The sequence below is a fragment of the Palaemon carinicauda genome, chromosome 23, assembly GCF_036898095.1.
Source record: "Palaemon carinicauda isolate YSFRI2023 chromosome 23, ASM3689809v2, whole genome shotgun sequence".
NCBI lineage: Eukaryota > Metazoa > Arthropoda > Malacostraca > Decapoda > Palaemonidae > Palaemon > Palaemon carinicauda.
This window is the reverse complement of record NC_090747.1, coordinates 78,993,977-78,999,976: the sequence shown is the minus strand read 5'-3', so window position 1 is coordinate 78,999,976 and position 6,000 is coordinate 78,993,977. Positions and strand designations below refer to the sequence as shown.

The 6,000-nt window shown below is 36.4% G+C and overlaps 1 pseudogene; it reads left to right on the top strand.

Annotated features, from left to right (window-relative positions):
• The first annotated feature begins 920 nt into the window (after positions 1 to 920).
• LOC137617670 (zinc finger protein 862-like) lies at positions 921 to 2,877 on the top strand (annotated as a pseudogene).
• Positions 2,878 to 6,000: the final 3,123 nt, after the last annotated feature.

Below are 6,000 nucleotides of genomic sequence, written 5' to 3'. Positions count from 1 at the left end.
TAGCTTCTTAGACATATAATAGAAAATGGAACAGTTAATCGCTAGGGCGAGAACTTGGAAATCTCTCTCTCTCTCTCTCTCTCTCTCTCTCTCTCTCTCTCTCTCTCTCTCTCTCTCTCTCTCTCTCTCTCTCTCTCTCATGTCACCTATAAAACTCACCCCTTAGTTAATATATGATACTTTAATTTCTAGCGAAACTGGAATTCGCTATAGAAAATGGACGAGCGCTGGTTAGTTTGGCTAAATTCATTGTTTATATTTTCGAGACTGATGATGGGTTATTGCGCATGCGTTGATTTCAGTCACTTTGGGAAGTTTTCAGCAGGGTTGCCATCTGGCCGTTTTTGCGGCCAAATTTGTCAAATTTGGCCGTATGGAAAACTCTCTGGCCGTAAATTATTAGCCATCGCCGGCCAAACAATTTGGCCGAATTTTGGCCGTATTGTTTTCAAAATAATTACATTTCATGTAATATCATTTATCTTTCATATGTTATATCTAATTTTTATTTCTAATCAGTAAAATATCAAATGAAAAGACAGTATAGTGATGTAACAACCACGTAACCTACTGGCTATGTTGCCTATTGACAGACACATACAGTACAAGTGTATGTTTACTACTTGTTCAGTACTAGATAAGTGATGTAACAGCAACGTAACCTACAGGCTATGTTGCTTACTGACAGACACACACAGTACAAGACAAGTACGCGTTTAGTACTAAATAAAGAAATGCATCGATTTAGATACATTTCTAGCTTAACTTGAGCATCAGTGTGAATTTGAACCTGACGTTTTAAACAGCCAAAAGGAGACTTTAAAAAAATAGTGCTGTGATTGGTGATTGATTACCATTATGTCATTAAGTAAACCTAAGTGGAAAGGAAGTTATGATAGTGGGAGGAAATACAATAAATCATGGGAAGAGAAATTTGTGTGGTTAAAAAGAGCAAGTGAAGGTAGTGAAGATGCTTATTGTAAACTATGTAGGACTACTATTGCTCCAAAGGCTTCTCGACTTGCTGATCATGAAAAAACCAAAGGGCACATGAGCAGGGTGAATGCTTCAGCAATGTCCCAGAAATTGCCAGTGAAAGTCTTTAATAAAAAAGACGATGAAAAAAAGCGTGTTGAAATAGAACTTGCAGTTTCCTTTGCTTGCCATTGCACAATAGCTAGTGTGGATCATGTGGGGGAAGTAATAAAAAGAAATGGTAAAGGTAGTATATTAGAAAACATTCAGATTCATCGTACTAAATGCAGCAAAATAATTTCAAAAGTCATTTCTCCAGCACTATTCCAAGAATTTAAAGATGATGTACAGGGGAAGAAATTTTGCGTACTTATTGATGAAAGCACAGATGTAGCTACTGATAAACATTTGTGTATTGTAATTAGGTATTACAGTGAATCAAAGTCTACTATTGTGACCGAGTTCGGAGGCCTCGCACCCGTTGTTGGAGCAACTGGTCATGAATTATTTGTGACTTTGAACAATACCCTGGAAAATATGGGGCTTGAATGGTCTAACTGTGTTGGGTTTGGGAGTGATGGGGCTTCAGCAATGATAGGTGAACACAATTCTGTTTGGTCTAGGGTAAGAGAGAAATCACCTAACTGTCAACTCAACAAGTGTGTCTGTCACTCCCTCGCACTTTGCGTGGAAAAGGCATTTGACAAATTACCCTCTAACTTAGGATATTTGTTACATGAAGTTCCTAAATGGTTTAGTAAGAGTGTCATACGAAGAGAAGCTTTCAAGGATCTGTTTAAGGTTATGGATGCAAATGAAGAAAGAAAAGGACAACCCCTTCCATTTCAAAAACTCTCAAATACACGATGGTTGGTCAGAGGAAAAATCATATATAATATTCTTGTAAACTGGGAAGAGTTGAAGGCATATTTTTCAGTTGCTTTACCAAATGCAGATGCATCCTGTCGCTATAAAGCAAGGGAAATCTTTAATATGTTAAGAGATAAAGTAAATCTCTTATACTTTCATTTTGTGTCACCAATCGTGACAGATTTTGAAAGACTTAATGCTCTTTTTCAAGCTACCGATGGTGATCCCGAAGGCTTGGTAAAAGAATTACTTTTGATTCATAAAACTCTACAATATAGAGTACTTAACAAGAGGGGAGAATTTTTACCAACAAAGGATATCGACTATGGTGCTAAATTCACCAAGGAACTGAATACATACATAGAATTAGAAAATAACTCAAATGAAGTGGTAAAAATTGCAGATGAGATTAGGCACCGATGTTCAAGTTTCCTTTTTGAGGCCTTAAAACAAGTGGAAAATAGGCTCCCAGCATCAACAGCAATATTCCAAGGCCTCAGTGCATTCTCTCCTAGCAAGGTATTGAGCCAAACTGACCGTGTGTCTTTTAAAGATCTTCCATTGCCCCACTTAAGAAAAGATAATGAGGATGGCATCGAGCAGCAATACAGGAAAATATTGCATTTGCCATGGGCAGAAGAGTCTGTTTTTAATGGTGAGATTCCAAAGGAATCGGTTCCTTTTTGGTCCGGGGTCTTAGGGTACAAAAATTCAACTGGGAACCAGCCTTTCAAAGAATTAGGGAATTATGCAATGGCTTGCCTCACAACACCCATAAGTAATGCTGTTGTTGAAAGAATTTTTTCCTCTGTTACTTGCGTTAAGACAAAACTACGAAATCGAATGAGTACAGCAATGTTGGAGGCGATCCTTAGAATCCGTACTCATCTCCAGTTTCAAGGGAAATGTTGCAAGGACTTTAAAGTAAATCAAAACATGCTAGAGCTTTTCAATTCGGTAAATATGTATGAGAGGGAAGAGTCAGAGGGCGAAAATGCAGCCGATATCCTTGCAATTCTGAAAATGAACTAATGAATAATCTCTAGTTAGAAATATGTTGTAATCATTACTAATATAATGTAAAACAGTAAAGAATGAACAGTTAAAGACAGGGAATGGAATTATTAGAAATATAAGAAGTATTAAATAAAAGAACTTAAATTGTTTCATATCTTTGTGATAGGCTATTTACTAAGTAATTGTAATTCATTATAACTACACCTGTCTTAATTCCTTATAAATAAACGGAAGGTAAGAAGACTTCTTTCAATAAATAACCTTAAGAATAAACGATTGTAGGCTATACGGGATTAGCCTACTCAAAAATACAATACTAGTAATATGCGATCTCTCTCTCTCTCTCTCTCTCTCTCTCTCTCTCTCTCTCTCTCTCTCTCTCTCTCTCTCTCTCTCTCTCTCTCTCTCTCTCTCTCTTTTCACATGCCCATAAAAAAATACACATATGCATTTAATTAATTTATGCTCATACTTGTTTGTGTGTTTGAATGCATACAATGTGATACTAACTGCATGAGAGTAATAACAATAGATAAATGTAAATTCATGGCAAAGAAGTGAAGGATTAATACCTGATTTAGGCCTGCTACTCATGCATATCTAATTAATAGCCTTTTATACTACATACTTACATCTGCATTACTAATAATAATAGGCTAATGATAGTAGTTAGTGTAATAAAAAAAAATAATATTTGGCCGTATTTTGGCCGTAAACCATAGTTGATTTGGCCGGTTTGGCCGTCATATGAAAATAATTTGGCCGTAGGAGATTTTTCCCATCTGGCAACCCTGGTTTTCAGTGTTTGTGGAATGGCGTATTCATCAGTTTTTACCCATTTAGGAGCTTACAAGTATTTATGCATAAGTTCCCGAATATACTTTTACAACACCCATCCCCCTTCTCTTCAGTTCCATCATGACTACCGTCTGGTCCGGGTGTCACTTAAGACACAGAGGGAAATTACATAACTGTGTTTTTTAGGAAAAAATTAGAGCCGTTTAATTTCAATCAATTGTGTGAAATGGACAATGCCAGTGTTCCCACCATCTACAAAGGACCAATACCTTCGCCCGGCATAGTGTAAAATCCGGACGTCGGGTGCCGTCCGGGAGAATAGAAAATCGCTTGTATCACCGGGAAAGACGCGAAAATACACCTCTTTTTTCGAGACTGGTAATGTTCACTGATACTTTCTGTTATTTTCTGAATAAATTTTCGAAAAAATATTGGTTTATTTTCATGTTATTGAGAATACCACTTAGTACATAGTGTAATGTTGACGTCCGATTGAGATTATTCTCAATAAAATGAAAATAAATCAATATTTTTCGAACGTTTATTCAGGAAATAACAGAAAGTATCAGTGAACATTACCTGTGTCCAAAAAGTGGTTTATTATGGCGCATTTACAGGTGATACAAGCGGTTTTCTATTCTCCCGGACGGCATCCGACGTCCGGATTTTACACTGTGCCCCTTCGCCCTCCCAAACCTAAGGTAAGGATTACTGTCAATATGCTTACTTACGATACTTTCATAGTGACTCACGGCGAAGTACCGCTTGTCAGAACAGAAGAGCATTAAAACTTAAATAATGGTATTTATCTTGGTCTGAAATACGATATGAAACTAGTTTTACGATTTACAAAATATGATTCAGTGTTACCTTACCAAGAGTGAAGCCCTTTGAGAAACAAATACAGGATTGAGACTTAGTCTTGGGTTAAGTTAAGGATACGACAGTTAAAGGAGGGGGGAGTTAGCGGGAAGGGCGTTGGGAGGGGGAAGGAACCCTCCCTACGATGGGTAAATAAGGATACTGCAGTCTAAGGGAGGTATGTAAGGATACAGCAGTCTAAGGGGAGTGTTTCAGCTAAGTAATCATACGGCTTCTAGGTTGGGTTATGTAGGAAACTTTTAGGTTAGTTGGTGATCTTGTGTTTGTTTTCATTTCAAATTCTGATTTTTCAGACATAACTTTTGAAATGATGGTACTTTGACGCTACTTACACGAACCATATATAATTTATATCTTCCAGCAGGTTATCTTGCGCTTATTAGGAATTTTTTTTACAATTATTATTGCTGAAAATCACTCTTATTGGGCATATCTCCCACCCAAAATCCTTGGTTTCCCATTGCGGTCTTCCATAATTGTTTTAATATAAGGGGGTCCAAAAACTAATAAACGGGTTGTTGTTGTTGTTTATTTTAGATTGCCTTGCTCTTACGGCCAGACACGGGCTCTTGCACACTTACCCGTAGGTGTTGATTTTTTTTTTCCTTTTTTTTTTTTTTTTTTTTTTTTTTTAGGTGATGGGATAATCTGCAACTTTTATTTGTAGGTGGTTTGGGATAGGGTGGGGGTCAAGAATAATCTGCAGCTACTTTTTTTCTTATTTTAGAGGCGCCCCAGCCTCTTTTTGGTCAAAGGAAAGGAAGAAGGTGACGGAGGGGAGGAGACATATCCCCAAAAGAGCCCACTAGCCCCGTCGTTTAGTTGGGGAAATAGAGAAACAGCAGTAAGTCCCAATGAGTAGAATGGTTCGGGAAGAAGTTGGAAAAGGTTATTTAGAGATATTGGTATAGAAGAAGTAAAATCTTCCTTAGTAGTTTGAGCTTAAGATTTTAGGATGAGCAATAGTATTAAGTTTCAGCTTGTGTAGGAGAGAGCTGAAAATGAAGAATTGGTTAGCAGATGTGAGTGGTAAAGATGCACAAAACACAAGATAGCGAGTATAACAAATATACGGTTCATATATTTTCCCAAAACTTTTGATAGGAAATTATTTAAATTTGAAGATTAGTACAATGGTATTGTTACTTTAATTAATGATCTCGTTGGGGATATTCAATTTAAATCCACCTCGTTTTCAGTTCACATTGTATATGGCGATGTTAACCACGCGAATATTTTAGTGATATATTTATTTTCGTTTCTATATTACAAAACCCATCTAGTAAAAATACTCATTATATTTCCCAGATGCTTGTTAGATTCATAATATTTTACAATTAAATCCATATGTTCTTCAATACTATCGTAAGTTTTAATGAAATTTCATTATGAATATTTTTGAGTAAATTGTTTATTTATTTAAAATATAGCTATTTTTTTCAGTTTTGCTCGTGGATT